Source organism: Chlorocebus sabaeus, chromosome 17 (genome assembly GCF_047675955.1).
Source record: "Chlorocebus sabaeus isolate Y175 chromosome 17, mChlSab1.0.hap1, whole genome shotgun sequence".
In the NCBI taxonomy this organism is placed as follows: Eukaryota; Metazoa; Chordata; class Mammalia; order Primates; family Cercopithecidae; genus Chlorocebus; species Chlorocebus sabaeus.
In genome coordinates, this window is record NC_132920.1 from 16200402 (window position 1) to 16212190 (window position 11789).

At 40.5% G+C, this 11789-nt stretch overlaps 1 non-coding gene across 1 annotated transcript; it reads left to right on the forward strand.

Annotated features, from left to right (window-relative positions):
- The first annotated feature begins 1409 nt into the window (after positions 1-1409).
- On the forward strand, positions 1410-1517 carry LOC119626911 (U6 spliceosomal RNA). Its single transcript, XR_005243089.1, has one exon. It is a non-coding gene; the product is annotated as a U6 spliceosomal RNA (small nuclear RNA).
- The last annotated feature ends 10272 nt before the right edge of the window (positions 1518-11789 follow it).

Sequence of the window (11789 nt, forward strand, 5' to 3'; positions counted from 1 at the left end):
AAGAATGAGATCATGTCTTTTGCAGCAACATGGATGCAGCCAGAGGTTATTATTCTAAGTGAATTAAACACAGAAACAGAAAACCAAATACTACATGTTCTCACTTATAAGTCAGAGCTAAACATTGGATACACATAGACATAAAGATGGGAACAATAGGAACTGGGGACTCCAAAGTGGTGAATAAGGATGGGAAGCAAGGGTTGAAAAAGCTACCTGTTAGTTAGTATGTTCAGTATTAAGGTGATGGGTTCAGTAGAAACCCAAATCAGCATCATGCAATATATACATGTAACAAACCTGCACATGTACTCCTTGAATCTAAAATTAAAAAAAAAAAAACATTAGAGGCTGAGGCGGGAGAATGGCGTGAACCCGGGAGGCAGAGCTTGCAGTGAGCTGAGATCCGGTCACTGGGCGACAGAGCAAGACTCCGTCTCAAAAAAAAAAAAAAAAAAAAAAAAATTAATAAAATAAAGTGGTGCAGCTGCCTTGGAAAGCAGTCTGGCTGTTACACAAAAGGTTAAACACAAAGTTACTGTATGAGCCAGCAACTCTACTCTTAGGTATATACCCAAAAGAAATGAAAACATATGTTCACACATAAACTTGTCCACTGGTGTTCACAGAATATTGTTCGTAAGAGCTAAAAAGTAGAAATGGCCCAAATGTCCATCAATGGACAAATGAATAAACACAATATGGTATTTCCACATAACTGTATACTTTTTGGAAGTAAAAAGAAATGAAGTACTGACACATACTATGGTGTGGATGAACTTTGAAAAGATTATGCTAAGTGAAGGAAACCAGTCACTAAAGACAACATATTGTATTATTCCATTTGTAAGAAATGTCCCGAATAGGCAAATCTATAGAAACAGAGAGTAGATCATAGGTTGCCTAAGGCTGGAAGGAATCAGGGGAGGCTTTGAGAGGTGATAGCTAAGAAATAAGGAGTGTGGCAGGTTTCTTTTTGGGGTTATAAAAATGTTTTAAAATTGGTTGTGATGATGGCTGCACAACTCTATGAACATATTAAAAACCACTGACTTGTACATTCTACATTGGTGAATTGTATGGTATGTGAATTATGTCTCAATAAAGCCATTGGGAGACAAAATAAATAAATAAAATCCAGAGACATTGTCCTATGGATAAATACTAAATAGAGTCATTAGGCTGGGCTCTAGATTTGTCTATTCAATGCTTTTGTGGTGTTTTTCTTTATCTTCCAGCTCCGGAAAAGGCCTGTAGTTCCAGCTACTGGGGAGGCTGATGGAAGGATAGCTTGAGCCCAGGAGGTCAAAGTTGCAGCGAGCTGTGATCGCATCACTGCGCTCCAACCTGGGTGACAGAGTGAGACCCCATCTCAAAAAAAAAAGAAAAGAAAAGAAAAGAAAAAAAAAGTGCTTGCTTCAGCAGCACATATACTAAAATTGGAATGATACAGAGAAGATTAGCATGGCCCCTGAGCAAGAATGACATAAAAATTCTGGGGGGGGAAAAAAAAAAAAAAAGCCTGAGCAAAGTGACTTGCCCAGGATGCCACAGTTCACAGTGGTAGAACCACAACTGGAAACCAGGGCTTTGACTCCCAGGCATCTGCCTCTTCCATGAGTTCCATGTCCCATGTGTGTGCTATGTTTGTACTGGGGTCAGTGGCAACCGTGTTATTTGGATATTCTTATTTTCCTCTATGCCCTGAGAAACCTGGTTTGTAGACAGAGAAGGCTGATTTTTTGCTTCTAAAAGCTTAAGTTGACAATTTGTGTTGTTTTGTTTTGTTCTCCTGGCCCAACCTAACAAGCATTCACATAGTAGACAACACATGCTTGCTGGACCTTACTTCCTGTCTGGTGACCCAGCTCCCCAGAGACTTGAATCTCAAATAAATGTTTCTGTCAGGAGGCTGAGCTCCCAGCTGTGCAAATTGGTCACAGATGTAATTGCATTTGCCCTCTGCCCTGGAAGAAAACATGCCTGTGGTTGGGGGTTTAGATGTCTCAGAATGAAAGACATTACTCCTGACTCTGGGTAATAGCCGTGACGCTCAAAATAAGCTGCCACAGAGACACACCATAGTGTTGCCAGATGTACAGGACTGTTGCTACCCAGAATCCAGACCTGCACAGCCAGTTACCAAACTGTGGCCATGTCATTGACCAATCAGGCGTAGTCAAGAACCTAGCTTTTCCACTGACTCCTCATACTTTCAAACATAACTCCATCCCCTCTTCACCTCTCCCTAATGCCCACAGGATCTCAGAAAAGAGCTCCATTTCCAAGTTCCCTGAATGGCAGACAATGGCAGCCCTAGGACATCTACACTGCACAGGCTGCAATTGCTAGAATCTAATTAAAATAAACATTGTAACAAGCTGCTGAGTCCCACCCAGTGCCTCAGGGTCCTAACACAGGACTGATTTAACCAAACATTTCAGTAATGCCCAATAAGGAAATTCAACCTTAAAGACCTCAGCAGGAGGTGATGAGGCTGAGTTAGACCATTTCTTTGAGCACTTAAAGCCTGGAGAGGACAAGGCTGTTCAGGATAGGGTCAGGGCAAGTCTGTACTTTGCCAGCATGCAAAGCGGGAGAAAAATTGTCTGACATCCTGAAAATATGGCAAACAATCTTATATCATGATAATAATATCCCCAGCTAGCTTTGTAAAACTAGATTTGTAGGGTCTGGATGAATGAGCCTTTTTTTTCAGGAGCTGCTGGGCAGTAAACCTTCAGGAGAACGAAGACTGGTGGAATGAACTTAGAAGAAAGTTCATGAATATTCCTATTTCTGGAGGTTTTGCTTTCATTAGAGAACTGGCCAACAAGTATGTGGTCAAAACACTGGAACAGAATTGGACTTTCTCGTGCCACCTACTGTGAAGGGTCAAGACTAGGAGTGCAGGCCCTGGGGTCAGGCTGTCTGGTCTTGAATGCATCTTCTACCACCTATTAACTTTGTTACTTAGCCTTCTCGGGGCTTCGATTTCTTCATTCTTAAAAGGGGAGTAATACAATCCATGCTTCACAGAGTTGCTGGGAGACTATATAAAATAATCCATATAAAATGCTTCAAAGAAGGCCTGATATGTAGCAGAGAGAAAGAGAAAGAACGAGAGAGGGAGAGAACAAGAAAACTTGTTTTGGGTGCTTAAGCTTTCCAGAAAAAATAGAACCAGTAGAATATGTGGAATAGAACCAATATGGATATGTAAGAGGAGAACTGGGAACTGGCTATGGGAATTGGATCACAGGATTATGGAGCCAGATAATTCCCATAATATGTGGTCTACAAGCTGGGGACCCAGGAAAGCTGATGGTCTGATTCAGTCCTAGTCCAAAAGCCTGAGAACACCAGGAAGATTGCTGGTGTAGACCCTAGAGTCCAAAGATCTGAATCAGAAGCTCCAGTGTCCAAGGGCAGGAGAGGATGGAGGTCCTGGCTCAAGAACAAAGATGGAATTCACCCTTCCTCCTCCTTTATGTTTTATCCAGGTCTTCAAAGGATTGGATGGTGCTATCCACATTGGGGAGGGCAGAACTTCTTTATTCAGTCCACTGATTCAAATGCTAATCTCTTCCAGAAACACCCTCACAGACACAGCCAGAAACAATGTTCTACCAGCTATCTGAGCATCCCTTACGCAGCCAAGCCATTACATAAAATTAACCACCACTTGCTTACTATGTTCCAGGCCCTTTGCTTTTCACCTTTATCTGCTTATTTTTATTTAATCCTCACAACAACACTCAGTGACAGATATACTTATTATCCTTATATTATGGAAGAGGGAACTAGATTTAGCAAGATTATATTAATTGAACAGCATCACACTGGCAATATATGTCAGAATTTAAGATTCAAACTGCCATCTTTATAACTCTAGAACCCTAATTCTACCATATACTGACTGTGCCCTCAGTCTCCAAAGTGGGGTACACCTTCCCCTGGTGGAAGAAATAAACAGGCCCTGATTATTTAGGGGCATCGGTTACCAGGTCCTCAATGTCTATGAGTCCCCTGAGAACATGCCTGAGGCCAAGGCTTCCCTTTTTACCAAGAAAAGCCTTCCTTCTCCCACATTCCAAATCCTATCAAAGTGCATTGTGCTGGGTATAAAAACTTCTCAATATGACCGAATGACAAGCTGAGAAGTTTTTATATGCAGCACAATGCACTTTGATACACACAATTTGAATAATTGAATATCTGGATAATAAACCTTTTGCAATTCAGACAATTTCCAATTTGCTTTTAACAAAAGTAGAGGAATACCTAATTGACTTGTCACCTGATCTATCACTTAAAGTAATTTTTGGTGAGAGACCATCATGTGATTTTTAGCACATAATTCAGAGTTCAAGGAATGATTAACTTGTTATAACAAAATATGTCAAAATCACCACAAGATATCACCTGCTAAAATAACTATCATTGAAAAACCAAAAGATAACAATGATTGGCACAGTTGTGGAGAAATTGGAACCCTTGTGCACTGTTGGTCAGAATGCAAAATAGTGCAGCCCTATGAAAACCAGTGTGGTAGCTCCTCAAAAATGTAAAATCACAATTTTAATGTTTCTATAATAATTGGGTAATCCTGGGTATTTACCCAAAAGAATTAAAGTCAGGATCTTGAGGAGATATTAGCATTCCCATGTTCACCACATCATTATTCAACATGTGGAAATAACCTAAAGGTCCATCAACAGATAAATGGATAAAGAAAATGTGATACATGCATACAATGGGATATTACTTAGCATTTAAAAAGATGGAAATCCTGCAATACACAACCATCAGAATGAACTTTGAGGACAGGTTGCTAAGTGAAATAAGCCAGTTACAGGATAACAAATACTACGTGATTCTACTTATATGAAGTATCCAAAATTGTTGAATTCCTAGGGTCAAAGAGTGGAGTTGAGGTTTCCAAGGGCTGGGGGGAGAAGGAAATGGGGAGTTACTAAAAATGGACATAAAGTTTTAATTGAACTAGGTGAATAAGCTCTAAAGATTTGCTGTATAGCAATTATTGTCAACAATAATATTTCACACTTAAAAATTCTCCATTTTCAAGTGTCCAATTCAGTCATTTTTAGAATATTCATAAAGTTGTGAGAAGTCCATGAAGAGACTGAGGGAGATGAGTGAAGGATGTGGAGGGTAGAGTTTGAGGTAGGGATTGATGTAGGGATATCCATTTACAATGCCCTAAAGGATATAGAAATAAAGGATAGCGTGCCAGGGTAATAGACAAAGTCTATTAAGCTTCATTTGCTAAAAGGACACATCTCATGTTATACGTTCTTACTATAATAAAACAAAACATTTTAAAAAGTTTTTAAGTACATCAATTCTCATCTAATTATTAAAGAACTAGTTTTATCAGTATTTACACTTAGTTATAAAAGTAAAATTAGAGAGTCCTGAGGTAGGAGAATTGCTTGAGCCCAGGTGTTTGAGGCCAGCCTGGGCAACATAGTAAAACCTCATCTCTATATAAAAAAAAGAAAATTAACCAGGTGTGGGGTGTTGGCCTCTAGTCCCAGCTATTCAGGAGGCTGGGTCAGGAAAATCTCTTGGGTCTAGGAGGTGGAAGTTGCAGTGAGTCAAAGTGGTACCACTGCACTTTAACCTGGGCAACAGTACAAGACTCTGCAAAAAAAAAAAGAGTGAAATTAGGAGCTGGGTACTGTGACTTTCATCTGTAGTTCCAGCTACTTGGGAGGCTGAGGTGGGCAGATCACGTTAGGCCAGGAGTCTGAGGCTGACATGTGCTCACACCTGTGAATGGCCACTGAGGTCCAGCTTGGATAACACAGAAAGACCCCATCTTAAAAGAAGAAAAAGTAGGCCAAACATGGTGGTTCATGCCTATAATCCTAGCACTTTAGGAGGCCAAGGTGGATCACTTGAGGCCAGGAGTTTGAGACTAATCTGGACAATACAGCAAGAACCTGTCTCTACAGAAAATGTAAAAATCAGCTGGGCGTGGTGGTGCATGCCTTCTGTCCTAGCTACTTGAGAGGCTGAGACAAGAGGATTGCTTAAGCCCAGGAGTTCGAGGCTGCAGTGAACTAGGATTGTGCCACTACACTCCAGCCGAGATGACAGAGTGAGATCCCGTCTCTCTGTCTCTCTCACACACACACACACACGTAAAACTAGGAATACAATTTATATTTAACCATGTTTCAGAGCTCTAGCATCAAGTAGCATTCATTCACAAATATGTGAACTAATTGGAAAAACACACATCTCATGAATAGATGTACTTCCAATAAACTCTTACTTTTTATGTGTAGCTATTTTCAAAGTATACACAATATATAGGTTGTTTTGGATCAATTGTATAATAAAAATTACTCAATCTATATTTATTTTTAACACTATAACTTACAGTTACAGGGACTTTAAAATTAATTTTATGGGGGAAAACTGTAATAGAGTGATCAGTAAGAGATATAAAATGTATTATTATACTAAGATATAATTCTATAGGGAAGTAGAATTGAAACACAATTTTAAGGAGAAAGGGAACAATCTAAAAGTTATGCTTATTTACAAAATATCTTGTATTCTTAAATGATGAGTAAATTAATAATGTTACAGATTTTGTTTTTGTTTCTTTGTTTTTGTTTTTTGAGACAGGGTCTCACTCTGTCACCCAGGCTGGAGTGCAGTGTCATAGTCTCAGTTCACTGCAACCTCTGCCTCCCAGGCTCATGTGATCCTCCCATCTCAGCCTCCTGAGTAGCTGGGACTACAGGTGCACACCGCCACACCCAGCTAATTTTTGTAATTTTAGTGGAGATGAGGTTTTGCCATGTTGGTCTTGAACTCCTGACCTCAGGTGAGCCACCCACCTCGGCCTCACAAAGTGCTGGGATTACAGACATGAGCCACCATGCCCAGCCTTATTTTTAAGTTTTAATATTCTTATTTTGAATACTGTTATGAATGAATACATTTCATCTTTTGCAACAACTTGAAACTTATGACAAAACTTAAATGTCAACCTTAAAATGTGCAAAGCAATAGATAGTAGATGAAAATTATTATGATATATAAGGAAAATGTTTGAGGATGACTGATCTATATTTTCTGTGTGTGTTTGTGTGTGCATAAATATTCTATTGCGTTAACTTCTTGCCTCAATAACATTATGGAAATATAGAGGAGGTCAATCTGTATTTTCTAGATCTTTTCTTCCCCCTACGGCAGTGATCGCCAGTCTTTTCCTGGTAAGGACCCTTTGAAGGAACATCTAGAAGGAAATAGTGAAAATGCAAGCTACTGACAGTTATTGGCAAGGCAGGATTGTTAATTAGCCTTCAAGATCAAGATTATCTGGCAACTGGTGATCAGACAGCATTGTACAATATACTATGACTACTGTATTGTAAGGTTTTAGTTCAAATGCAATGGGCTTTCAGAGAGCTTGGTGTAGAAAGGATCCCTTAGGAAATATTTCACAGAGGATGTGAGGTAGGCAGTGAGTGATTGGTGAGCTCTAGGGATGGCGTTCAGAATGGAATAACAGCCTAAGTAAAAGCATAGAGGGATGCCCAAGACTGTACCAACAGCAGTGAGTAGGCCTGCCAGCCTGGAGCAGACTTTGCCAGCTGAGGAGTGATGGACTCTGTTCCTAATCCTGCATTTCACCAGCACAGTTACATTGAATGGGTCCCCAGTTCCAGTTGGGTTTAAACTCATTCAGGGCAAGGATCTAAACTTCTTCTTCTTCCACCTGCTGGGACCTTCTGCTCTTCTGCATTTCAGTCTTGGTATTGAGGCCATCACACCCTCCCATGACTTTGTCTATTACCCCGGCACGCTATCCTTTATTTCTATATCCTTTAGGGCATTGTAAATGGATATCCCTACATCAATCCCTACCTCAAACTCTACCCTCCACATCCTTCACTCATCTCCCTCAGTCTCTTCATGGACTTCTCACAACTTTATGAATATTCTAAAAATGACTGAATTGGACACTTGAAAATGGAGAATTTGATCATGGACGAATTATATCTCAATAAAAAGTTAAGTAAACTACACTGAAAATTCATCCATATGAAAAAGACAACTAAGAAAGAGATTAAAATACAGAATAATTAGTGTTCTATTTGTATTAAATCATATTGCTTAGATGATCACTTTTAAAAGTTTTATTATATTTGCTTTAATGTAAAAAAAAATTCATCGGTGAGCAACTGAATGAAGATAATGGGAAGAGGGAAGAAATAAAAGGAGTGAGAGATGTTTCTGCAGGAATGAGTTCAGGTAAAAGGTAGAAAAGCAGTGCCAGTGAAGTCAGGGTATGACTAAGCAAGTGGGAGATCTATCTGGGGGGATAATAAATGCTAGCTGAATAAATAAAAGTGCACATTTTTGTATTAGGTTAAATAAGAAATTAACAGTATTTCCTTGCATTAACATTTGAACAAATTTTTACGCTGATATGCATGTCAGTGTAGCCAACTTTAAGGACTAAACCATCTTGTTTGGGATACCAGCTCGAAAATGAAATAATAAAGAATCCAGGAAACATATGCTGATGTCAGTTTTTACTGGCAGTATTTGATTTAGCATTTTAGAAATGTCTTTAAAATGGATAACATCTAAACTTCTTTGTATAAGGTACTGAGGATATTTTACCCCAGATCAGTGGTTCTCAAACTTTTTTACACTTCGTCTAATTCTGGAGTTCCTGGACCTTCCATGTTCTCAAGTGGGGTTTCTCCCAAAGCAAACACCACTTCGCCAAAGATAAAACAGTTTGACCTTTTTACTGAAGGGGAGAGTAACACTATCTTAAGAACTTTCCTTTGCTTCTCCCAACCCAGCAGAAAGCACATAGGGAGTGGGTACATTATAAAGTAGAAACTAGAAAACATGTTTATGGAGCAGTGACTATGATTCCTGTTAAAAGAAAAACTTGAGAGAAAATTAATTTAACAGAGTACATTTGAGCAAAACCAATTCATGAATTGGGCAGCACTCAAAACTGGAAGGGGTTCAGAGAGCTCCACTCCAGCAATGTGAGCAGTGAGCTTTTATAGGCTGAGCCCGGAAGCAAAGTTCAGAAATTACTTGATTGGCTACGGGTAGGCATTTGCCTTATTTGGATATGGTTTGATGGGAGGTTTCTGGTTAAACAACCAATCTACTGGTTGTTTGTGATTGGCTGAGGCTGACGTTGTTGTGGGTTTGTTGTTGTTTTTGCATTTTCTTAAAGTCAGTTACAAGAAATGCATCTAAGTTAAGTTTTGGCTCCTTACATAAGAGCTCCTGGAGCAGAGACAATCTTAGGCTAATGGCCTTCTTATTTGCTTTAATATCCTCAGTGAAACACAAAAAAGGCAAACAGGGATTTAATACATTGTAGCACAACAGTATCTTTTGAGTTGAAAAAATCTTTAGAGAATATTGTAGACCAACTTCATTTAAAATATGGGAAAATCAAATTTCTCTTCTGAAAAGATGAAGTAAACATGCTTTTTCTTTTCTTTTTTTTTTTTTTTTTTTGAGACAGTGTCTTACTCTGTCACCCAGGCTGGAGTGCAGTGGCATGATCTTGGCTCACTGCAACTTCTGTCTCCTGGGTTCAAGCGATTCTCCTGCCTCAGCCTCCCCAGTAGCTGGGACTGCAGGCGTGTACCACCACACCCAGTTAATTTTTGTATTTTTAGTAGAGACAAGGTTTCACAATGTTGGCCAGGATGGTCTCAATCTCTTGACCTCATGATCTGCCCGCCTCAGCCTCCCAAAGTGCTGGGATTACAGGCATGAGCCACCATGCCCAGCCAAGTAAACATACTTTTTCTTATCCTTTCTGTTAAGCAAAGTGAAACCTGATATAGTTTGGATGTTTGTACCCTCAAATCTCATGCTGAAATGTCATCCCCAGTGTTGGTGGTGGGGCCTGGTTGGAGCTGTTTGAATCATGGGAGCAGTTCGCTCATGAATGGCTTGGTGCCATCCCCCGGTAATGAATGAGTTCCTGCTCTACTAGTTCACTTGAGAGCTAGTTGTTTTAAAGAGCTTGGCATTTCTCTTGCTCCCTCTCTCACCCTGTGACACATCTGCTTCCCCTTCACCTTCCACCATGAGTAAAAGCTTACTGAGGTCTCACCAGAAGCCAGGCAGATGCTGGTGCCATGCTTGTGCAGCCTGCAGAACCATGAGCCAAATAACCCCTTTTCTTTATAAATCAGCAAGTCTTAGGTATTTCTTTATAGAAATGCAAAAGGGAATAATACAAAGCCCCTGGACAATATATAGAAGACTGTTGTGGGAAGTCAGGGACCCCAAACAGAGGGACCGGCCAACGCCATGGCAGAACAACATAAATTGTTAAGATTTCATGGGCATGTGTTAGTTCCCCAAATTAATACTTCTATAATTTCTTACGTCTGTCTTTACTGCAATCTCTGAACATAAATTGTGAAGATTTCATGGACACTTATCACTTCCCCAATCAATACCCTTGTGATTTCCTACGCCTGTCTTTACTTTAATCTCTTAATCCCATCATCTTCATAAGCTGAGGAGGATGTATGTCATCTCAGGATCCTGTGATGATTATGTTTTTTTTTTTTTTTTTTGAGATGGAGTCTCACTGTGTCACCCAGGCTGGAGTGCAGTGGCCGGATCTCAGCTCACTGCAAGCTCTGCCTCCCGGGTTTACGCCATTCTCCTGCCTCAGCCTCCCGAGTAGCTGGGACTGCAGGCGCCTGCCACCTCGCCCGACTAGTTTTTTGTATTTTTTAGTAGAGACGGGGTTTCACCATGTTAGCCAGGATGGTCTTGATCTCCTGACCTCGTGATCCGCCCATCTCGGCCTCCCAAAGTGCTGGGATTACAGGCTTGAGCCACTGTGCCTGGTCTGTGATGATTATGTTAACTGCACAAATTGTTTGTAGAGCATGTATGGTTGAACAATATGAAATCTGGGCACCTTGAAAAAAGAACAGGATGACAGCAATGTTCATGGAACAAGGGGGATAACTTTAAACTCTGACTGCCTGTGAGCCAGATGGAACAGAGCCATATTTCTCTTCTGTCAAAAGCAAATAGGAGAGCTATCACTGAATTATTTTTTTTCAGCAAGGAACATCCCTGAGAAAGAGAATGCTTCCCTGAGGGTAGGCCTCTAAAATGGCCGCTTCTGGGACGGCTGTCTTTTACAGTCATAGACAAAGGGATGAAATAAGCCCCAGTCTCCCATAGCGCTCTCAGGCTTATTAGGACAAGGAAATTCCCGCCTAATAAATTTTGGTCAGACCGTATGTCTGCTCTCAAACCCTGTCTCCTGATAAGATGTTATCAATGACAATGCGTGCCTGAAACTTCATTAGCAATTTTAATTTCGCCCCGTCCTGTGGTCCTGTGATCTCACCCTGCCTCCATTTGCTTTGTGATATTTTATTACCTTGTGAAGCATGTGATCTTTGTGACCCACGCCCTATTCGTACACTCCCTCCCCTTTTGAAAATCACTAATAAAAACTTGCTGGTTTTATGGTTCAGGGAGCATCACGGAACCTGCCGACATGTGATGTCTCCCCCGGACACCCAGCTTTAAATTTCTCTCTTTTGTACTCTTTCCCTTTATTTCTCAGACCAGCTACTCTTAGGGAAATAGAAAGGAACCCACGTTGAACATCAGGGGTGGGGTCCCCGATAGAAGACAAACATAAGAAGGCTCTGAAAGATGGAGAGAAGAAAGCAGACCAGTGAGGGGGCCTTAGGATCCAAAGACAATGTGGTGAT